Genomic DNA, 25,179 nt, shown 5'->3' with positions numbered 1-25,179 from the left:
TTGAAAAAGAGCGAGCGAGAGAGAGTATTTGAGGCCAGATTTATATGTTTTCATAGCCTCCTCCCATTCAGCTAGGCAGCAGCAGCCAGCTCCAAAGTGCGGGCTGCAGAAGACAGCTAATCATTAGCCAGTTAGCCTCCGTTATGGCCTGGGATCCAGGCCTGGTGATAAAGAACCAAAGGACCCGGGGCTCACAGCTTAATGATCCAAAGATCAGTGCAGGATTTACGGGCTCAGGGTTTCCACTATGGCCCCTGGACAAAAGCCTCCTCCCCTTTTTCATCTACTTCAGCAGAGGGATTGAGTTCATAAAAGGAGGAAACAATGTTAGAGAGTAATGAAATCTCCCACAGATCCTGGAAAGAAAAATAAAATGAAGGAGCCATCAATCGCTGAGGTAAAGCTTCCAGTTGATTAGATGATAAATAAAGGCAACGTGCCAGAGAACAAACATTTCACACACTAGGAGTTTTACTGTGCCTTGAGCAACCCTCGTATTTATTTTTTCTGTGAAGAGTTTAACATTATAGCTCGAGGTCCACTCTGAATTATGGGTGATTGGTGAAAACCTGATTCAAACATTTTATCAACACTGATCTCTCTATATTAAGTCTGACCAACCCAATGGTTTTTAAAACGAAGACTCAACTTCTACCAACACTTGCAGCGGAGGGTTATCTATAATTGACAGGAACATTTAGATGTTGCAAGCTCTCTGCAATGGTTGAAATTCTTTTGATTGAATAAAAGCCCCCCTCCTTTTCCTATCAGTTCCTACAGCTATTGACAACTCTACCTCTCAATGGTTGGAGGGTAAAAGAGGCCTGGACTTGTCCAATCATCTCAAATGACCCCTGAACTATTGGAGCAGTGGAGGTCAAACGCTGCATCCCCAGTTCTTTCTCGTCTCCCCTGAACTGTGCACCTGCTCATTACCCTACATGGATTTAACAGTTTAGGATGGGTGTTTGAATGTGATCCTAAACCATGGCTGTGCTTCCAAATCCTGGTATGAGTTGTGGATGACTGTACAGGGAACAGGGTGTGGAACTGCAACACAGCTCACTATGACTAGCATGGAAATCACCTCCGTCAGTCTCCCCATCACATCCAGGATCTCCAAGGCTGTTGATAAAACTCAGCTGGATGAAGCCAGGCGATGACGTCTTCAGCTGGCATTTGTTGTGAAAGTATGTCACATTGGCCTTGGCCGGAATGAGTTTTACTCATCTTAGGAGACCCTCTCCATCACCATCGCCACCGTCACCATCCCCCCAGTGTGGTGTGAATGCCTCCTCTGTGAGCCCGGCCAAGGATCTGCCAGCGGCCCCTCTCTTTGTCTGCTGAATGGGCATGGCTCGACCACGTTTTAAGGCACCCTAATGTACCATGGCTGGACCACAAAGGCAGCGTGGTAATTTGCCAGGGATAATGACGCTCCCTTAATTCGGCCCTAGGGGCCACAAACAGAAAGCTTTAAAGCGAATCCCCATCCAGGGATGAGTCCCTTGTCCCCCCCTTTTTTCTAGGTCTCTCTCTCCCTCTCTCTCCCACCCCTTCTCTCTCTCATTCAGACTGAAAGGGGCTTGTTTTCTTCCGGCTTATTGTCATCCTGAACTAAATATCAGCAAACAACAGCGGGGCTGGAGGAGACAACATGCCAACCACTACTGGAGCCCCTGATCTCCTCCCAGAGGAGAAGAGGGAACCAAGACAAACACAGAGGAGCCTCTTCAAAGGAGGCAGAGAAGGGCCCGCCGCAGCCCTGCTCCAATGACACATATTAGGAAGAGACATTTAGGCCACAAATTGAATCGAGCAGAGTAAGTGAGAAAGAGGCGAGCGCTGAGCAAGGGGAATTGAACAACAGAATGTAAGCAAATGCCAGGGCCGGCCTGCGGGGATATTAAATACAGACACTGAAAACAGGGCAGGATTGGAACAGAATTGGCCCGTGCCTTTCATGATAAATTGGCCTGTGCCTTTCCTGAGGGTTTGGGTCTTGGCGGTAAGAGTTTGTTAGATGAGTTAAATGTTTGCGCCCAGACTGAGCATTCCTTCAGCCAAAAATGCACCAGCTCTGTGTTTATTTCCCACCATGATCAACTGATCAACCCTGCGGACTACTTTTTAAAATTTGTAATAAAGCTGGTCCTCATCTTGTTAAATTTGGAAGCTGATTAATACTTGTTTCCAGGGTCTAAAATGAACACCCGCCAAGTGCCTTTGGTGGATAAGTCAATGAGGGCCACCCACCACACTGGCCAATAACTTTTTGACACAATAACATTTGAATGTCTCTGTCATACAGTTTTTGCCTGTTGTCAAACTTTGAAACTATGCTTCAAAACACTTGTAATTTGAATTCTGCTGCACTTCATGAATTACAAACTTGATCTATTGTATAACTGAGTAAGTTTTAAATTAACACACAATACCTGATTCTATACATGAAATAGCATTGAAAATGGCTAGGGTGACAATACAGATAACAACGTGGCATTCATGCAATGGGTTTGGTCCGCTTATGAAACTTACCCTAATGTCACTAATTTCACTACTCATCATTTTTTTGTACCTTAAGGAAGGTAGAATTAGAATCTGCTGATCTATTGATCTGCAGAGACTCTCTGTGTAACTCCCATCTGTTACGGTGGAGGCGATGCCACAAGGTAATTGTGCACTCGCATCACATCTGATCTGAGCAATGATTTCACCACACAGGACCAATTAGGCATACGGCTGTTTTCACTGAAGTGATTCAGTGATTCACATTTGAAGAGAGAGAGAGAGAGAGAGAGAGAGAGAGCAAGAGAGAGAGAGATGGAGAGGTAAAACTCTTCCATAGCCAACCCCCCCACCCATTCCTTTTCCTCTTCTGCTTGTCCTCCTCTCCTCCGCCTCCATTGCCGTGCTCACGCTGCTTTTCAAATCACTTCTCTCAGTCAGAATAAAGGGCTTTCACATAAAAGACTGCCTCACTTTTACTACAGGGGCCACGGAGATTTGGGTGGAGGGAAGGAGAGAGAGATGGAGAGAAAGTGAGATAGGGCATATATATGTATATATATCTATATCTATATATAGATATATATAGATATTATATATAGGGAGGGAGAGAAAGAGAGAGAGAGTAACAGGGATAGAGAGAGAGAAAGAATGAGGAGTAGCAATCCCCCATCCTAGAGATATACATAAGACTAGATGGAAGTTTGATGGACAACTGCAAAATAAAGAAAAAACAAGTTCTGTGTTCGACAGCACAATTGCACACACCAAAAAAAAATATTTTTGACAGTGTGCATTCAAAAGTTGAGAGTGCTAATTATGAAACAAATCACAGAAATACATTGTGGCGCAAATGAAAAGCAGAAACTCAGGTAGAGGAACAGAGGCGTGAAATAAAATAATGAAATACATGAAAGTGTCAGAGAAGTGACATGAAAAGTATGGGAGCAGGTAGGAGAAAGATGAAAGCGTACTCACCAGCTAGGCATCACTGGCCCACCATCCTCTGGGTGCAGGGATGGGGCTGAGAGGGCCGTCTGTCCTTTTCAAACTGCTTCTGGGGGAAAAAAGAGAGAGAGAGAGAGAGAGAGGAGGGGGAGGGGTGAGTCTTTCACTAGTTGCTCGCCTCCTTTCCATAAGCAGTGTGGAGTGCCACAAAGAGCTGCTCACGCTCTCGTAAACAAACCGCCAACTTTTCAATGGAGCGGGGAAGGCGGAGCAGGAGCGGCATTTAAACGAAGACTTCATGGGATTTGGGGCTGGAGGAAAAAGAGGAGACGGAACTGCAAGATGCCCACAGCAAATTTCATTACATCAACTGACTGAAGGCCTAACCACACAACAAAAACCACTAAGTTCATTACAGCTGAAACGTCCCAAAGGGCACACATAAAAAAAAAACCCTTAGCCCATACAACTGAAGCAGCAGCAGAAAACAGAGCCCAAATATATTCAGCCATAAATTATGAATATAGATGTAAATCAGATAAATGTACGCTTCGGCGAGTTAAATCAAACATGGACGCTAATATGCAGTGAGCACTTTGGGTTCCAGGCTTTTTGATCTCGACGCCACAGAGCAAATTGGAACAAATAGCCCTGGTTGGTTTCTAAGGCAACCTGCAAGAGCTGTTCAGACTTTCCATCCCTCCTGTGGCGTCAATTGCCGTGATATTTCTGCTGTTTCCTGCACGACCATACAAAATGCCGAAAATGAAAAGAGAAGCGGAGGGGATCAATTATTGCCCGCAGACTCCAGATTGCTCCGGCATAAGACTTATCAGAAGCGGAGTAGACACACAATCAACTACGCATTCATATGGAACAGGACAGTATGTCGCTATTCCTTAGCAATGATGCAGCGCTTCAGAAATGGGAACTCAGCAGAGAACTTGTCGTCTCTGCTTTGCACCACTTTGCCCTTGACAGTATCCCTGACAGGCCGGGCGGGTCCTGAACAGGACACCTGCCGGGTCCAGAGACATCCAGGTCAAAGTTCCTCTGCCTTGATGCTGGGACTGTGAACATCCTCTCTGGCCACAAAGACAGGTAGACAAATGAAGTAAAAAGGATTTTCTATGCAGCTAAGCTGAGAATTTAGGATTGAGCAGCGGGAAATGTCTCGCTCTGACAAAAAACAGCCCATAATCTCCGATGTCAGAGCGGGATCAGGCTTTGTTCACTGAAACAAGAGAGGGGGAAGAATTCTCATAAACTCTTTAGTCCATGGCCTTTGGAGTCGCTCTCTTTCTCTCTCACACACACACACACACACACACACACACACACCAACGCACACCGCTCTCCTGTGGTGAGGCTTCCATACCAGACAGTCAGACAAACAAAGCCAGGACTACTCACTACACTCACGTAAATCTTTATGAACCATATAGATCCTACATGCTACATCTGAATTCTCAGCACACTGCAATACACTGCAGAGTTGTGGTTTGACACACACAACATACTGTTAGGATCGTCTAATGCCAGGGACACACTACAAGATTTCACAGACAGTGACCGCAAGGTAAAGACTGTGATTACATGCCGCATAACCGCCCAAATCACAAACTCACTCCCTGTATTCTTTTTACTAAGCTTGTACTCAACTCTCATTGGCTATTGCCAGTCTCCATTCAGATTTGAGTCGCTGATCGGCTCACACTACAGGAGGACGTCAAGACATGTTCAGATTTGACTGGGAGACAAGAGATTAACATCACACACTACAAGATATTCTGTGCAGACTGACCGTTGCGACCGCCCCAAACTGGCGTGGACTCTGTCTGATCTTGAAAATCGGTCACAATGGTCAAATTGCGGCTATAACCTAGCTAAAAGGCATGTAGTGTGTCCTTGGAATAACCAGAAAGAAGATTGTGGTGTGTTACTGAGGAGAAAATGGTTTGTTGGGGTTCACCATCAGCTCCCTGTTATAGTAAGACCTCATCATGTATAAACTAGTGGGTGTAAACTGGAAAGCCACAGGCTGCACTTTGCTCCTAATTAGAGCTATTTCCCCGACTTCCCTGAGGGAGAAAAATATCCAGCATGTTAAGAAAACTTACTGTACAAATGTATATGTGTGTGTGTGTGTGTGTGTGTGTGTGCTTTGTCTGTAGATAAACTGAGTTTGCGAGCCCCTGCTGTTTCTTAACTTGCTCGTTCACCTATTTCCCGCTAAGTCTTGATTTAACTGTCTGATTCAGTTACGAGTAACTGGAGCTTAATTAGAAGAATTTGGTTTTCACTGCTGGATCTGATGCCGCCTGTTGATAACCACTTCACACAGGCAGAAGCGGGGAAGGTGCACTGCGGTGAGCTGTGAAAGTTTTGAAAGACCAAAACAAAGTTCCAGATTGGAGCACAAGGAAGGGATAGCAACCTCTTGACTGCTTCATCAGCCTCATACTGTTATCAGAAGGACTGCTGCCTCTGGAGCATCTGAACCTTGAACACACACACGCACACACACGCACACACACACACACACACACGCACACACACATGTACGCACAGAGAGAGAGAGACAGATAGAGGACTATGAAGGACCTAATTAAGATTAGAAGAGTGGAGAGACAGAAGGCAACTACACTGGATATACGGTATATATGTGTGTGTGTGTGTGTGTGCCTGACTACTCTGCCTTAAATTCCAGAGAAAGAGAGAGAGAGACAGAGAGAGAGAGAGAGACAGAGAGAGAGAGAGAGACAGAGACAGAGATAGAGAGAGAGAGGGGGGGGGGGGGAATCAGATAAACATCGAGAGGGAGTGAGTGAGACAGCAGTAATTACAATGGTTAAATAATAAAGCACATCCAGGAGACTGAAGGCTGTATGGCTGTTGTAGACAGTCACATGGACACACACACACACTCACACACACACACACACACACACACACACACACACACACACACGTAAACACACACACACACATAGGCTGCTTTCCAAAAGGTCAAGTCTTACAGATGAGGCGTTTTAACTTCCACAACCTGAAACCATGGCATCACATTGACAGGCACAGTCATCCATTACCCCTGTTATTCTACCCCTTCTCGCTGTCTCTGTCCCTCTCCCTCTCATCTCCCTCCCTTTCTATGGCAGTGGCCTGGGTTCTGGGTTTCCAACCGAGTTTCATATGTCCTTGGCTTTCCATCATAGCACTTGACACCTGTTTATATACGGTGTGGCCTCTGACCCCGTCCTCCCTGTTCTCTGAGCCCAGCGAACACCTTCGCCCCCTCACCGGGTTACTGAGGAGGTCACTGCTGTTATTGCAGGACTGGTAATGGATGGCTAAAAGGTTAGGGCTAAGATGTAAACAAGGCCTGCACTTAAGGACCACAGAGGGAGAGAAAGCGAGGGCTAATGGACATGCAGACATGTTGTGTACGATGGTTGGTGTCCATGCCCCCTTACATACCGTATATACTGTAAATGTTATATAAATGTGTGTGTGTGTGTACGTGAATCTGTGCATACACGCATGAGAGTGCATGTCTGCATCCACATACGTCTGTGAGCCTGCATGTCTGCGCGCGTGCGTGTGTGTGTGTATCTTATTGCTCGCTAAGCTCTAGCGGGTCTCTGCAGTAATTAAATGGCACCTCCATTAAAGCAGCCTGGGGCTGCTAATACATCAGCGTTAGCTTCAACACAAGACACTGCGCGACTGACCCGCTGGCTTAGGGAAATGATGGAGAGCTAACTATGCTATTTAAATACACCAAGCTTCAAAAATCTCTGACATCAACTATTTCTTACCAGATGTTACTGTACCAGCAGTTTATCACATACTGTAGCTCTACCTGGAATCACTGTATTTGCTTGTTATTATGAAATACTGTATTATTTGGATTTGAAGAGCAGTTTTCATAAAATGCGCTTACATTGTTATGAATGGGTCATATACAAATCAATTTACAGCCAACAGTGCAACCAAGAAAGAAATGAAAAAAAACGACTGCTGACTTGTAAAAGAATTTAAAGAAGGGATAAGGACTAAGTGAGACGGACTTCAGGATGAGGAGATACAACAGTCTCAGGCTAATAGACCCTGAGCATGGTACAGTGAAACACAATGAAAGGAACTTTCATTGTGTTTCACACCGCTCTGTGCTGCTTATGCAGTCCTAGCAGTGCAGTCCTGCTGTGTATGTGTGTGCGTGCGTGTATATTTGTGTGTGTGTGTGTGTGTGTGTGTGTGTGTATTTACTCCCCTGGACCAGGTGTTTGCTGTGGGATAAATTCTTTCCAACAGAATCCTCACATAGTCCTGAGGCTGTTGATTAGCCCAGTCTGCTACCGGAGTAAATATGGATACACTACCAACTGTCTGGGTGTGTGTGTATGCGTGCGTGTGTGTACGCACATGGTTGCATGCGTGTGCGGTCGTTTTCGTGCATGCGCGTCAGTGTGTGTTTCTGTCCATATACAGTAGGTGCATGAGTGTTTAGTTGTGGGCAAGGCTGTTGAAATGCGCGTGTGTGTACATGAACTTGGTCTGCAGCTGCTCGTCCTAATTACAGTTTGTGGTGTTGGTACAGGGGAGGTGAAGTGCACAGCGGGGGGATTGGAGTGTCTGCAGGCAGCCAGCAGCGGCTATCTCAGTTCCACTCCAACATTATAGTTATCGAGCAGAATATTGATCCTCATGTTATTACTGTGCAGCAGCCAAATGGCCGGGAGAATCTCTCCAAACCGGCAGAGTAGGACCTGAATCTATTTTGCAGCACTTGAAGCAAACATGGAGAACACGTGATTTATCATTGTGTTCGAGCGGTGTGTCCTACTTTGAGGTTGCAAAAGTGTTTTTTTGCACATCTTAACACTGAAATCGGAGGGTAGATTTCCAGCGTGTTTCAATACCTGGTGTAGCTTATTCTGCTTTTGTGTGCACTAACCCTAATTAGCAAAAAAGGCTAAACATGAGAGGTGATTCATACCTCATCGTATAACAATAGGCTGCAAAGGGGCCTATTGCAGAATTGTATTGACAAGCAGATGCAGTTATCATCTTACTGTAAACTGTAAAAACTTTTCTCATCTGACAAGAAGGTTAAAAAGATGCCCTCCCTCTGTTTTGAGTGGATGGCACAGTTTGAGTGCAGTGTGTCTGACTGAGTGCATTTACACCCACATTCTACTTTACATTCAACCTGCATATTCTTTATGCACAAATCTACATAATGGTACGCAGGCTCGGTCATGAGTTGTGGGAGGACGGGAAATGGACTAGAACTAAACATCAGTGAAACAAGAGCCTTGAACACCTTAAAAACAAGTCTGATCCTGAAAATGCATCCCTCCTGCGTATTTTTTCCCTCACTTGAACATGAACAAAGCAAAGAGGACAACACTCGTATGGGATCACAGCACAGAAAGAGTCAGTGAACATAACCAGACCCACGCATAGGTGTACACACACAAGGGTCCCAGAGTCGGCTGCTCCATGGCCTACAGCGCTAATCCTGCAACTTGAATCTTCCTCTCTACGCTCGGTGAGGATCTCACCAACAGCCCGCGTTCAAACCCTCAGTCCCTCATTATCCAAAAAACAGTTGATCTCCCTTTCCCTCTCGTTTCCCCTCCACCTCACATCTCGACGGAGAGACTCTGACAGTAGCTGCATCATTAAAACATGCACAGCAATAGGATTCAGCTAAATCCCCCGACTTTGTGGGTGGAGAGCAGCTGCACTCAAAACACAGAAAGACAGAAACTATTCTTTAATGCAGTCTTGGATTGGCTATATCTCTCTTAGGCAGCTGAACAGTATGTGGTATGGAGAGGGGAGAAGGCCAACTATACTATTTACACTTGCCATGTATTTTTATTACACACACAGGGAGATCTGAGGCATAGGGCCCTGAACGCAAGCCTTGAGGAGGAGAAGAGGAAGGAGTGGGGTAATGACGGATTCACCAAGCCAAAGAAGACAATCTTCTAAGGGGGGAGAGAGAGAGAGAGAGAGAGAGAGAGAGAGAGAGAGAGAGAGAGCAGCTGACTCCTCTCTGTCTTTTCCCCCGTCGGTCAGGTGCCATCAAGGAAAGAAGTGAGCTGAGCCGAGCGGAGCAGCAGTAATTACGACCCCGAGTGAGGGAGGAATTAGAATCCCGCGCCCAGGAGAAAGAAAGAGAGTGGGCGATGTGGAGGAGGAGGAGGAGGAAACAAGAGGGAGGAGAGGAGAGGGGAAGGGCGCACTGCAGCACCCGTTAGCCGGCTACCACACAAATCCAGAGAAAAGCTCGTCTTAGGAGAGAGCTATCCTGCAGAAGACTTGCACAGAACTGAAAGGAAAGTTCTGCTTCCTCTACATACCCAGTGGCATCGTGAGCGAATCAGCTGTGGTACAGGCAGAACCCTTTTCAATTGCTCAAGCTGCACTGCTTTTACACACTTCATTATATAAATTATGGGTAGAAAATTGAGAGAAATGTTCCCATCAGTCTAATGTATTATGTGCATTAAGTTGACGTCGCCTTCAGGCTGTAGTGCTGAAACGCAATCCCAGCTCCGAATGTGAAAAAGGAATCAAAGGGATAAAAAAAAAAGAAAAGAGAAGCAGTCTGTCTATATGGACGTGGCCACACAGATAGCCTTAACCCTGCCAGGGATTAACCAAATATGAGGTGGTCTGACCTTTAACCTTTTATGTGTTGGGAGCTAAACACAAGACACACGCTGACCCCGAGGCCAAGCGCCTAAAGCACCAGCGGTTAACTGAGCTAGCACCTTTGTCACCGAACCTGGCGAAAAGGACATAGGTACCCACACACACATGCTAGCACATGACTCACACACTCACACACTCACACACCACTCAGTATACGGAGCTCATTTCATTTCGGAGCCGACAGCCAGGAGAGTGAGGGATGGAGGTGGAGGAGAGCAGAGTGATAGAAAGGGCTGCAGGTGATTCATCTTCGCTGAGCCCGGCTTGGTCAGGTGGACAGCGCCTCAGAAGTGCAGGCCACGTCTGTTTTTAATCAAAACAAAACACTCCGGGAAAATTCCACCAGGAGGACGGACTGAGAGAGCAGAAAGCGAGAGAGTGGCTCGGTGAAAAGGCGAGGAAATTTGTACGAAAGAGACATCAAGCGAGGAATGAAAAGAGAGCCGCTAGAGAGCCCCTGGATGAAAGATGGAAGGAATTAGAGAGCCCCATCTGATGATAGGGACAGACCGTAAATAGGTGGAGAATAAAAGAGAGAGATGAATGTTGAAAGAGTGACAAAGAGGGGCAACAATCAGACCATAAGACATGAGAGAGGGAATGGGGAATCAAGCTCCCAATTCATCTTCTGAAGCGCTGGAATTCAACCCCATTCATCATCGGGGTGTGAGGATAGCGGGAATATGACCAAAGAAAAGAAAGGGCCAGCTAAGCATGGAATTTTCTTTTACTGACGTCTTCACCTGAGTGACAGCAGAGAGTTCCCGACTTTGTGAAAGGCAGCAGAAAGACAGAGAGAGGGGATCATGGAGGAGGCCTAATGCACTGTTTACTGCCACAGACTCATCCGTCATACATGCCGTTTGCTTAACAACTCTTGAAATGAAAGTGCTTCGCAATTAAGATTGAATTGCAGAACAGAGCGACAGGTTCAAATTACATGTGACGCACTAAAGGAGGCTATTAATTTGGGTTCAAAGAGAGCGTAGCCTGAGGGGGGAATAAAAGGAAACACTAAAAACGCGTTACAGTGTGTGCGTGTGTATGCATGCGTATCAGTGTGTGTGTATGCACTTGTATATATGTGTGCTTTCCAAATCTGAGAGTGTGCTTCTGCCAGATTGCTGAAGCGTGCAGCAGAAAAGTTCAAACAAGGTGTCAAACCAAAATAACGTAATTAGCTTCCTTCTGACACCACTTTAAGTAACAAACTTAAGGTGTCCTCTGCAGAATCTACACCAGACAACACGAGACAGTTTCCAGGTGATACATAATTAATTCAGGTTTCATCATCCGAGCGGAGAAAGAACATTTTCTCACATAACTCGGCAGCCCAATCAAAGTTGTGATTCAAGCATCCCACTTCTGTCAGCTTCTCATACCAGCAGATCAAAGCTCAACGGGATTCAATCCGGCGTGAACAAGCCCTCTCCAGTCCTGCTCCCAACCACAACACCTCCATTTATTCCATCTCTGCTTCATTTCACTCCGCGGAGACCAGGAGCCCACTCCAAACAATCCCGCGATCTTGAGGACACGGAGACATAAACTCAGCCAAACACTTTAAATGAAGAAATTAAATTGAAGCCATTGAATAAAGTGCCAATCCAATAAGTAATTAAGCCGCAGACAAGAGCGGCAGCGGGATGACGAGGGACGTGCTCCCCTTCCTGATAGATGCAACCGCAATTAATGCCCTGTTATGAATCATTTATAGGAAAAACAGTCAGCCTGAAATGGGCTTTGACTCAGTGGGGGGGAGAGAGAGAGCATGGAAAAGTAGAGATTTACACTGTGATTGTTCTTCATTCAAACACACAAAAAAAAAAAATCAAACAAGGGACGCTCAAACTTCACAGCAAAAGCATTTATTACAAAGAATGTGCTCCAAAGTGCGTATTTTTGCATCGATCCGCTCAGTGGTGCACACAGATACCTCAGATTGAGTGGCAAATAATGCTTTTATCGTCAGCCAAAAATTCCCTTTTCACTCCTGTCAGTTTTGCACATCTTCGATTCTTTAGTTGTAGCCTCGGGTTTACAGCAGGCTTTTGAAACTGTCCACCTGTGGTGAATCAGATGCCGAGAGAGAGAGCGAGAGAGAGAGAGAGAGAGAGAGAGAGAGAGAGAGAGAGAGAGAGGAGAGAGAGGTGGTATCTGAGGAAGAGGAGGATGACTTGGGGTTGCTGAGCTCTTTTACTCATCGTCACAGTCTCCTGCCAGCCAGCTGTCTGGGTGTCCCTGGAGGCCAGTACAACCACACTAGATCACAGGGAGTGTCAGAACACACACACACTCACACACACACACAAACACATAGACACACACACGGACACACACTGGCACAGAGGCCCTCTCCTCTCCTCGGTCCTCAGTATCAAATGGCTGTTGTCAGCAAAGACAGGGCCACTATGCTGGATCCGAGCCAGGTCATTTCATTCCAGACTATTCCATAGCAGCGAGGTCACTCTGCCTGCTCTTATCAGAAAGCTCAGCAGCCTCTGCCGTCACACACTTTTTATACTATACCTTCCACCGTATGGAAACAAGTCCGCTCACTGACTTACTTGCTTCTGCTAAAATGAAGATAGTTGTTCCTATAAACTAATATACAAGCCTGGCAACTGTTCACCAGAGAACAGGTGAGACTTGGGCCTAAAATTAAACCTTAAAATGGACTTAACCAACATGTGACTTTGTGTCTTGAGCATAAAGTCACTAGTTATAAGAGGTTGCAGCTGATGAGGCAGCGTCTGACAGTAATGAGGACCGCACAGGGGAGAACTGATTGGGACAGAGATCAAATGATCGTTTAGTCCAACCAGACGGAAAAACAGATATCCCTGTGTCACCTATCAGACTCATTAGGGTAGCCGACACAAACACATTCGCAAACACACACACATGCCAAAACACAGACAGACCAAGAAATGAGGACAGAGTGGAGCACCAGAGGACGTCTGGCGTCAGTGTCGTCCCTGGACTATTAGCTCCAAGTGCACTTAGAGTCCAATCTTATCATTAAAGCCACTCTGACTGAAGCTGGCGGGAGACCAGCTACAAGAATTTTGACTTTGATATCAATACTAAGTATAATATCTAAAAATCTGATACTACTGCACTACCAAACAAGAAAAAACATGACAATGACATTTGACTTGGATAGCTTTGTCGCAACTTCTGCACAGGAGCTTTGATGTGTCAGGTGGGTGTCTGTCCTTGTCGGCTCTGTCGGTGAAATAGTTCCATATGTCGCTCCTGGCACCAGTTTTGTCAACCAGTTTAGGTAGACTGGGATCCAGTTCAAGATGTGGTGGACTATCCGAGTCCATTGAATGTTGCTTTGTCAATTTCAATCCTTCTGCTTTTAACTGTCCCGATCAAAATTCAATGTTTTGCAGCAATATATAAGTAGTGTATAAATTTTGGTTATTGTGACAACCCAACTGGCACTTAAGCAGGCATGAATGCATTCACTGAAAATCTCCTGCATACCAACAACTACTGATAGGTGTGAGTTCGTCAGTACAAATCCTCAATATTCAACAATATGATAGGCATTACGCACCTGCAGAACGGATTGGTGGAAATTACAGACAAAATAAAAGCTTAAATCTCCTTCAGATCTTAGGCCTATAATGTGTCAGGATTCCATATGCATTGCCAGATGAATGTCATAAACATCAAGCTTAGCATTTGATGAATCTGCTGCAAGCCTTGCATACCACGAGAAGACCAAGAGAGCCAACTTAACACACGCCAACAGCTCCTGACTATCAATTCCCCACTACCATAAATCTCTCGCAGAAATGTGGGGCCATTGGAAAACACTCGTTTAGATTGCCTGCCTGCAGTTTACCTATTTGATACAAAGAAAACAGATCACTCAAAGGATTGAGAGACAAAATGAAGGAGAGAGGGAGTGAGAGAGAGAGAGAGGGAGAGAGAGAGAGAGAGAGAGAGAGAGAGACTTGAAGTTAAGCACAGTCTAACCACGGCACAAATTGGCTGTCCGTGGGTAACAGCCCCCTGTTTTATGTCTTGTTTATTCCTCGCCCCGCAGAACACAAGCGGCCCTCTGTCATTTCGCACCGCCTTAATGAATAGGAGCACGTCTTCAGCAAAGTCAAAGACGCGTGGGCATGGCCACCACCGCTACTGACTTGTAAATCGCCAAGGGCGTCTGGGCGTCGTGCCAGCGGGGGCACGCTGTCGGAGCAGCAGGGGGCATCGAGGGTGGTGAGCAGGGGGGGTGGGGGGTTGGGGTGGGGGGGGGTTTGTACTTTGGGTGGTGCCAGACAGTTTGAAGGGTATGTGACCGGAGTGTAACATTGTAAATCCTGCAAAACTAGTGCTGAGAAAGTGCTCTGCTAACACACGGTGATTGGCATATGCTTTAGAATTTTTTTCAAGGCTATAATTATAGGTATTTTAATTTAAATTGACAAAACTAGGCAACATAATACCATAAATGAGTGAAGTGGAAAAAGTATGAAAAAAGAGCTATAATTTGCAACATTTTCATATAAATAAATGTCTGTTTTGCTACTCTCTATCTCTCTAAACCCTATAATTAATATAACACAGGAATGGGCAGCTATGTGCAATGAATGGCTAAGAGTAAGCAGTTTTTCATTGCAGCAAAGTACTACACCAGTTGATTTCATTGATTAGCACACCAACTACAAGGTAGAATTTCACCATCAGGTACACAACATTGTTCTCTATGAGTCATTTTCTACAAATGACTCACATCTATACATTTCAAAAAAGATGTCTCACTTTCCTTTGATGGCAAATGCCACTTTTCCCATGGCTAGCTGTTGTTTCTGTTTTTGTTAACACAAAACTAATGCATATCCCTAGATGCCTTGTCATGATTCAGCTGGCCTTGCCATAAACCCAACATCACTTTTGACCCCTGGAGGGCCCAGGGGTCAAAAGTCAGCCTCTAAGCATATTGTTGTCTGTGTTTTAGCAAAGGCAGCATTAAGCGCTGAATCTGTTTAACCTTGCAAGATGAGCAGAGGAGTGGATGTCTTCACATACAGATGGTCCCTGTGAGCTCAGACATCTGCATGTAATAACAGCCTTAGAATTCTGCCAGCCTGCTGCCCCGGCCCCAGCCCTGCATTTAAAGTCTTCATCCTCCAAAAACCTTAAGTGGCCGTTGTGCCTGCGACCCGCAAAGTTGTTGAACAGCGTTTGGGAGAGCTGTGAGAGGTGTATTCCTCTCTTGTCGTCCCTCTCACTTGCTCCCTGAGTACATCATAACTCACCGGAGCCCAAATGAGAGAGAAGAAACCAAGAGCGCCGCAGAAAATGAGAGAGCAGAATGTGGCTGAATAATACATACACCTGTCTGTCTGACCCTGTGGTAATTGCAAGCACTGTCACAATGTTTTGATGTTACTAGTCATCTATCCATCTCCCTGTCACACAGCCATCCGTCTGCCCAGGTATTTATAAGAGGGCCAAACCGAAGCGCCAAGCTCACTGCAGTGCTGCTGGTAAATGAGTTAAGTGAGACAGTGTGGGTTAGATGTAATTTGGATTTAGTGCTGCAGTGAAGAGGCAAAGACACAAGGTTAGATCCCTGGACGCTGTTATGTAAGAGACTGCAAGGACATGTTAGAACGACAGGGACGGGCCGACCGGGCATAGCTATAGGTGGACTTCACAGGTATGCACACACACACACACACACACACACACACACACAGTGCCTGGACAAACCCGTGAACACACACATGACCAAATGATTAAAATAGAATGGAGATACAGTTCTGTTTGCTTGAGTAGATACTATGCAGCTTATAGCACACCAAGGGAGGAATGTGTACTTATGTATGTGTGGGTGGGTGTAGCACAGTTAAAATCCAACAACACCTCACAAAAAAACTAACACTCGTCATACAATTTATGTCTCGCATAACATTGCATGTTAATCTGTGAGATTCTTGTTTTTCTTGGTCTTGGCATGGCGACACCCTTACCTTAGTGATAAGCGCTCATTGCTTTGGTGTTTTGCACTGCATTTCCCAGCAGTCACTTTGTGTTGCCAGTACTTTGACATCACTGGACTGACAGCAGCTCCCACAACCCCAAACAAACAAGCATGGGCTGTTCTGCTGAGACTAATGAAGTGACTACAAATAATGGAACAACATCATTTCAGATGTTGCCCATGTGACTTACATACATACTGCATATCTACATTATATAATATATCAAACATATAAAACAATGTGATGACTGTTTAGTAACATTGTTACTGAATCTATTACAATCGACAGCTGCAAGCAAATGCTAAACAGACATTATTCAAATTAGCTGTGAATCGTTTTCCAAATTTTTAACTTCCAAAAATTGCCAGTTGTCTTTCTAGTTGGCCAACTTGCAATACTGGCCCAACATAATAATAATGACCCTCAATAGACTGCAGCTAATCAACAACAGTGAAACCTAGTCCAAAAGAAAACGAGCCACAGCTGCATCGCTCCTCATCGTCCCTTCTCAACTTGGAGTGTTTTTCACCTATGAAAGGTAATGCAGATGTTCACTCTAGTTTGGGTGGGCTCTGAGACAGGCGCTTTCCCTTTTAGCAGCTTGCCTTCCTCTGAGTGATTAATCTGTTTCTTTTTCTGTTGATCAAGTGTCTGCAGGTGGAGCTCTTTTCTTTGTTTGTTAGTTTTTCTTTGTCTATTCTTCTGTTTATTCCAAACAAACCGCTGTTGCTGTTTCCATAAATGTAAAACCCAACACTTACTGAGTATTTTTTTCTGGAGAAGTCCTACTTGGTACCGGGTGTTTAGAACAGCAAATTTTCATGAACTGAATATGAGTTGAATCACTATTGGGTTAGATATCAATCAGCGACAGAATGTATCAGACTTTAAGCTTTACACTTCTCAGGTTCTTCAAACATTTTCAGTCATTATTAAACTTGCCATGTTGGGACGAACTGTATATCCACGACCACCTTTTGGGCCCTCACCCATAGTTTAAGAAACCTTTGACTAAGGCCTCCTATCTTGCTTGGTGCTGAATGGGGCTGTTGTCCAAGGCTAACCTTAGCGATCTACTGTGAACAGGGGCAGACAGCCTGTTTACTCTCCCATCAAACATCTAACAGCTCATTTACACAGTGCTGAGAGGGCTCTGCTTCCTTCCCATGGAACTATCTGTGGCCTCTTGCACTATATATACACAAATACTCACACACACACACACACACACACACACACACACACACACACACACACACACACACACACACACAGCAAAGTAGTAGACCTGTATTCCCTAGTCAGGTCAAGGGAGAGTAGCCAGACTAGTATGGAAAAATGACAACCTAATGTTACCTCCCTGTGGAAGTATATGTGTGTGTGTGTGTGTGTGTGTGTGTGTGTGTGTGTGTGTGAGTATTTGGATGAATACATAGAGGAATGTGTGTGTGTGTGTCTGAAGCCCATTCATCATATCCAGTCTGTCTTTACATGCCACTGGTGGAAAACTAAGCGCCATATAGAAGGGAGTCAGAGAGAGCAAAAAGTGTGTGTGTGTGTGTGTGTGTGAGGTGGTGGGGGATGGGGGAGACCAGGTGTAGAGGTCACCAGAGAAGAAGGCTTTTCTCCTCAGAAGATGAGGCTTAACTACGTATGTAGCGTTCACACACACACACACACACACACAGCCTAACATACCTAACAGAGGCCCTTTTCAACCACGATAAATGGGGAGCGGCGGAGTAGAGGGGCAGGGGAGGGAAAGTGCAGCGGAGTGGGAAAAACCGAGGCAGCGACCAAGAACCTCAAAGGAGTTTTGATGGACCTTGAGATCCAGGTGGACACATGAAAGAGGAACAGGTAGCGCCGCGGAGCTTTGAGGTCGTTCCGTTTTCCTGCATACAATTAAAGTGTGTCCAAAGGTGTGTATAGGTAGAGAGAATAAGGCGCGCGCACGTTTGTCAGTCTGAGTGTGTGTGTGTGTGTGTGTGTGTGTGTGTGCGTGCATGTACCGAGGCAGAATATCTGAATAATGCAATAAGTGACATTATGACTAAGGCATATACTGGGCCCCAAAATGTATTCCACCGTCCAAACCCCGCTGGCCAAATAGCCAGATACAGTGTTTCTGGAGCGAGCGTTTTCTAGGTGTGGGGACCGGCTGCTTATCTCTATCATGCAGACGTTTGGCCTCCGGTTTTCCATCAGTTCGCTTCCTTGTTAACAGGCTGTACGCTAACTTGAGCACCATGTGACTCCCAACGGTTGACTGGCCTCACCCCGCGCCGCCCGCGCCTGCAAAGGTCGCCTCCACTTCTTTGATGTTCCGGGAGAATAGGAGGGAGACGGAGAGAGAGGGGGAACGCCGGGACAAACGTTTCTCCATCAATCAACCAGATAGCTAAGGATTGATTTTTTAGAGACACACAGGTGAATCTCATTTCCTTCTCGGCTTAATCCAACATTTCAATTTACTCCGGCTTTCATCCACCAAGTCGAAAAGTAATAGATTTTTGGATAATAAATAATTCACGTGATTATGATTAAACCCGCTCTCTGTTCTTCGTGCGAGCGCATCGGGGAGTTGGTTCGGGAACCGGCATCCTTCATCGCGCCTTGGTAGTGACAAGGGGGCCCTAAGAGTTGACCGTCCCTGTTTCTGCCAGGACATTAATCACTGTCACGCTCCTCTCTTTCTCTGTCTGCCTCTGTCTGAGACGGACCCTCCTGCCCCCGCCGAGAGCTACTTCCATCGTCATAGTAACCGTCGCCAACTGCGAACCAGACCCCGCAGGGCTGAGGAGGTAGAGAGGCACAAAAAGTGTGTTTGCTTGTCAATGAAAAGCTGAAGCTTGAAGGAGGAATATTGCTATGCATGATGCTATTTGTTCCACTCGCTGTGTTGATCTCAAGAGCAGATACTGACCTGTTTTCACCCGTCTTTGTCGGACTTGTCATTGGAGTCAGGTGACAGAGACAGAGCAACCTTTGTATGATGTAGTGTAGCTGATGATGAGTTAAAAAGTCGCATTAAGGAGTCGGGTCATTGTCTCAAGAGCCCGTACTCCAAATGTTTGCTGTTGCACTCATTTGAGAGGCAGTATGTTGTCCATGTTCAGCAGCAGATAACTAATGAGGTCTTGATTAAGGCCCTTTTGCAGCACTATCCCCCACCAGCCTCAACTCCAGAAAGGAGACTTCAGCTCACAAACGCAACATGAATCGCAAAGCAGCCACTTGGGTGGAGAAAAACTCCAGTCTCTTGGCTTAAGACCAAGGGAATCTTGGCAAGAGCGAAACAAAAGGTCAAAAGACACAATAGCATAATGCCACTACCTCTGGCTAGTTAAGCTAAAGTTGCATCAAGCTGGGGTAAAGCTAGGTGCTCATTGCTACCTAGGTCCGATATGGAAGGCTATCAGTGGCAGACACTAAATCACAGCCTGGCCTTTTTCACTGGGAGAATTCTAGGATGTTTTTGGCTTCTGTGATGTGAAATAGGCCTACACCCCTCATACAAAAGAGTGTGTAGTCTCTCGGTTATTGCTCCCCTTTGTCATTCAGGGCCACAATTCAGAACCATGCAGTGTCTATTCAAACACACACATAGAGAAAGATGATTTTGCCTTGGAAATTGACCAGAGGCATTGAAAGCAGATTGTGGGAGAAATTTTCACCGGTGATTACTTTAGAATGTGAAGAATAAAGAACATATCGTGAATGATATATGAAAGATGATATTATCAAGTCAGAGCGGTAACATTTAAAGGCACTAGATTCCAACAGGGATAGCTGAACACTTTACAAAAAAGTAAAGAGTAAAACAATAGAAGACAAACTAAATCATAGAGCAAGTTACCCATCAAAAACAATAAAAAACAACATGAAGAAAATCAAATCACACACCATCCGTCTCAGTAACAGTTTCTTTCCACAGGCAGTCAGGTTGCTGAACAGCTGACACACCCATATGCACCGCACACTGTTGTTGTATAATATGTAATGTTATTGTGTACTGTATATTGTGTATATAATGTATACATACGAGTGCATTGTGTACATAGTCTATGTAGGTCTGTAGTGTCTTTCTCTTTTTTGTTGGTTTTGTGATGGTGTGCCCTTTGTGTTAAGGCAGAGAGAGCCAGAGCACAAGTATTTCATTGTATTTTAATACACATGACAATAAAGTTGAAAGTGAAGTGAAAGTGAAGTGAAGAAAGCACCATAAGCACCAGCAATGCCCTGTATATCTGTTTGTGTACTGCAGTGTCTGTGATTTTCCAATTGCTACACCTGTCACTGGGCCACATGCTGTTGTCTTTGTCAGTGGTTCAGTGGCTATTCCTGATTCACCCTCCACTCTGCAGTGAATTCAGTCACTGCATTACATTTCCAATAAACATCTGACAGAGGACGGCTGCTCTCATCATATTTAGCACGGCAAAAGTATTAGGCTCATACTGCGAATCCCAGCCTGACATGTGGTTGTCTAATTACATGTGCTGATGAGATAGAGGGCTGCAGATAACAAGAGTGTGTGAAAGTGGAGACCAGCTGCCTGATAGCTGCTAATTGTTGATTTCCTGACCGATACTGCAAACCTAAGCAGGCGCACATATGCACAAACACAGACACGCACACACTGACACCAGACTACTGGCCAGCTGAGAGCCATGTGCTTGGCTCACTAATGAGCCTGTTACATGACCTACCAGAGGCAGTTAATCAAAGCCTGATACTGGAAACAAACCAATGCTAATAAAACCTTAGGTGAACAGACCAGAAAATATGATCTGGTTCAACTAATAGCCTCTTCTTCACCGGGTGGTAAAGTTGAGGTGGTAAACTGAATCATGACATCCACTTACAACATCAGATAATCCCAAGCACAATAGCAAAAGTGGCAAAACGGAATATATAGCCGCTCTTATTCCTGCTATAGCGAGTAAATACATGGCAAGATAAACACCCCCAGGAGTTGCCCATGTGTCCTAATCCAAGTCTTGTTTCCAGAGCTTACTGCAAAGCTATTACTTCACCGAGCACAGTCTTTAGAAAAAAGTCTTTAGCTCTCTCCCTGTGGCTCCATTTGGAAATGCTATCAACATATTAGAGTGTATGCCGGGGTTAAAAAGAACCTTATTCCATTAGGAGCCTGTCTTAAAGCACTGCACAATAATGGTTTTCAAAGTGAAATCCCCGCACCCCAGGGAGCCTTCGTAGGATTCCACAGGATTCGAAGCAAAATTAAAGGTTTCATTAAGTCACTGGTGTCACCTATTTCACAAGTATAATATATGTAGTATATAACATACTGTATATAATATACACTACCAGTCAAAAGTTTGGACATACCTGGTTGAATGTACTGTGTTTTTCATCATCTTAAAGCCATTTTGATTTAAAGGCTTGTGCTTAAATGCTTAAATTAGTTTCTTAGACAAATATAAATAGTGAAGCTGATGCCTATGTATGAATTTCTTTCCAAAGCTACTTTAGTTAATCTACTTTAAAGAATCAAAAATATAAGATAGTTTTGATTTAACACTTTTTTGGTCACTGCATAATTCCATTTGTATTATTTCATAGTTTTGATGTCTTTACTAGTATTCTAAAATGTGAAAAATAGTAAAAATAAAGAAGAATGCGTGTGTCCAAACTTTTGACTGGTAGTGTATATATATATTATATACTACATATATTCATGCAATCATTATTTGAAGTTCATCATTCAGTGAATAAATAGATAATATACAGTATATTTACATAATATAATATAGATAAAAAACAACAAAAGACTTCAGTCACCTACTATCCTTTCCCACAGTTTGTTTCAGCTTTGTGCTATCAAATAGTTTGTTGGTGTCTGGTTTGAGAGAATTCATATGCACAACTTTCACTCAACCTACTGCTACCTACTCATCTTTCTTAAATTAGTACACCGCTCTGTTCTAAACCAAACTTGAAAATCATGGGTGCCTCCAGCGAAAATGTTCTCAGATCTATTTGAAGGCCCTGCGAATTCGTGAGGCCCCTTAACAGAAGAACTCTCTGGTAGCTTGCAAGGCGATAACAGACAACCTGAGAGTCCAATCCGGCCCGCAGAGCCAGTGATGGAGAGCGGTATTAAAGCATTGGAGCGGGGACAATGTTCCCACCATCCCCACAATGGCCTCAACACCCATCTCCTAACCCAGTCCTCTGGGTCACATGAAGCCCTGAATAAGCCCCCTTCCTAAAGCTTCTGGGGGTTTCAGCCATGCGTCCACAGCATCAATGGGAATAGTGTTCCCCCCCCTACCCACACACACACACACACACACACACACACACACAATGGCCAAATCAACTGTGGGAGCACTTTCTCCTCCTCTCGCCCTCTTTTATTCTCGCCCCGCTCAGACCTTGCCGGGGCTGAACAGAGTAGGGATGGGAGAGAAAAGGCACATGCCTTCACGTCCGCTTCACATGCATACAAAGAGAAATCAAATTGCTCAGACACGCATGCATGCGCACATGCACGTATGAGCTCACAAATAGACACACACACACACACACACACACCTCCTTTGACACGAAGAGGGACAATGATGAGAATGTGGAGAAAAAAAACACAGTGCCGCAAGGAAAACATCTTCAGCTTAGAAATTGTCCTTCAAATGACCAGTAGAGGAAGAACAATGCAATGCAGTTCTGATGATTATTTTGAAGCAGTCACTGCAAGTATCACACACAATTACACTATATTAGTATATTATTATTAGTAGTATATTATATAAGTTGTATTAGACACCAATATTACAAATGATGAAAACACTTTATTAGGTGCAATATTTATTTTTCCTCTTGACAGAATATTTTTGTTTTCCAGGCTGCAAATTGCCCTTTTCATCTCCATTCCTCCCATTCACAGTTGTAATAACAATACAGGAAAAGGGGAGGGAAAGCAAACGAGGACAATGACGATAGCGTTCCAGACAAATTGAGCCTGTTGGGTTGCATCAAGCATTAATTAGCAGGGTTGCAGACAGTGTGCGCCGCTGCAGCCGTATCGGATTTCACAGGCGGCGAGGTTGTGCATCGAGGCATAGAGAGACCAGGTTACAGACAGACAGACACTCCGAAGGCCATGCCAAGTGCACTCCGCATTCAAAAACAATGAGAGTCTCCACAGGTCCTGCGAGACTGAAAGGACCCAGACAGACATCGTGGAATTATTCATTCCCATCTCCACTGGCAGGCTCAAGCAAAGCAGCCCGCCGGACGCCTCCCTCTCTCTGTCTGGTTATCACAATCACACATTATCCATCAAACCTGCCCCGTTCGAATACTCATTAACAAAGGGCTGAGCCAGAGTCAATAAAAAATCTGATCGGTGTGCCAGTGAAGTGAGGATTGTCAAGCTACAGTATGCGGCTGACAGTAAAAACGATGACAGGTCCTTCACATCACCCCACAAAACAGGCCTCAGACAAATTTGCCTGTTTTGTGCACCAGTCGTGAAATAGCTGAGGACCACTTCCATTTCTGTCAAACAAAGAAAGCAAGGTGTATTCGGATGCGGGACCTCGGTTGGACGATGGAAAATGGAAATGTCAACATTTATGTCAGCGCTGGGGGACAACATAATCAAATTCAGGTGACAAACCAGCAAACCTTTGTACTCTGGATACAAATACCATAGTGAATTCGGAGGCAAGGGGTACCACCACAAGTCACTCTGCCTCAAGCTATTATTTTAAATCTGGCATTATATTTACACAACAGAGAGCAGCAGATAAACTCCACTGTGCCTGCTGTGTTCCGAATATGAAGAACCACTTTAAGGTGGCACCTCTCTCTCTGTCTGTCTCTCTTTCTCACAGCACAACATTACACACAAAATCATGCAAACACACACACACACACACACACACACACACAAACACACACACACACACAAACACACAAACAGCAGTGTGTTTTTACGAGGTGTGTTTTCTGCTTTCCCCTGCATGTGGGCAGTTTTGTTTTTCGGCGCTGTCCTGACCTAATTACCATGTGAATCCCGCTCAAGACCGCTTTAAAAGTGTAAATCTCTCTGCCTCGCTCTCTCATGGCCCACAGCCTGAACCAAGCCTGAAGCCTGAGCTTATAGGAAGGAAGACCAACACGCCAGACATTGCCTTGCAGCAGCTCTTAGGGCTTCTTCAATGGGTTAAGAGAGTGGAGATGTGCTTTTGCAGTGGCCACCCTCAAGTCAGAATTCCAAAACATCATTAAGTATTACAGGGAATAAATAAAACTCATGTCATGCTCTCATGCTCATATGACTGGTGTCCAATGTGCTGAAGAACTTTTCAGTGAGTGGAGAGTCAAACAGCTGATTGATAGACGCACAGTAAAAATATCATCCCCTTCCAGTGTCTACATTGATTTCAGTTGGTTATAGACTGCAACTTGAAAAGATAAAACAACCCTCTGTTTGATATATAAAGAGATATATGAAGGGTTAAAGTGTGAAGAGCATCAGCAGCACTTAGTGTGACCTCACTCTGGTTCAACGCCGGAGTCTAGTACTGTTATCTGTTCCGCCTCTGTTATCTCTTCAGACACATACACACACACACACACACACACACACACATATACGAAGGCACACGCCAACACGTGCATGCATGCACTCACGCATGTACACATGTCAGAGCCATATTGAACATGGTATCTTTTTTTCCTTGAGAGGTAATATGCGAGGGAGGGCGGCTGTCTTGTAGTCAGATCAAGTTCCCCAGACATTAAACTTTCATATCCGTTGTCCCCTCTCAAATGATGCTCCGACAACAGAAATAATTCATATGGCACAGCTTAAATATGCATCATTAAAAATTTGATGAAGGGGCCGTCGGCTCATTATTCCACACCTATCATACTTGTTAATGAAATAAATTATTCATGCAGCTATCAGATGACATGAACCCTTACATATCACCACAAACATCATGCTTTT

The 25,179-nt window shown here is 44.9% G+C and overlaps 1 protein-coding gene across 2 annotated transcripts in view; it reads right to left on the bottom strand.

The window, feature by feature from the left end:
• sema5ba (sema domain, seven thrombospondin repeats (type 1 and type 1-like), transmembrane domain (TM) and short cytoplasmic domain, (semaphorin) 5Ba) overlaps nucleotides 1–25,179 on the bottom strand; it is a 117,873-nt gene that overhangs the window by 89,901 nt on the left and 2,793 nt on the right. For both annotated transcript variants that reach the window (XM_071538838.1, XM_071538839.1), the window contains exon 2: nucleotides 3,487–3,565. The gene's annotated coding sequence lies outside the window, so the exon portion shown is untranslated. The remainder of the gene's footprint in view (nucleotides 1–3,486; nucleotides 3,566–25,179) is intronic.

Source organism: Centroberyx affinis, unplaced genomic scaffold (genome assembly GCF_046629955.1).
Source record: "Centroberyx affinis isolate AG114_WGS23_722 - 3 ecotype Tasmania unplaced genomic scaffold, CSIRO-AGI_Caff_v1 ptg003356l_1, whole genome shotgun sequence".
NCBI lineage: Eukaryota > Metazoa > Chordata > Actinopteri > Beryciformes > Berycidae > Centroberyx > Centroberyx affinis.
The sequence above is the reverse complement of the archived record's forward strand: the minus strand, read 5'-3'. Positions and strand labels throughout refer to the sequence as shown.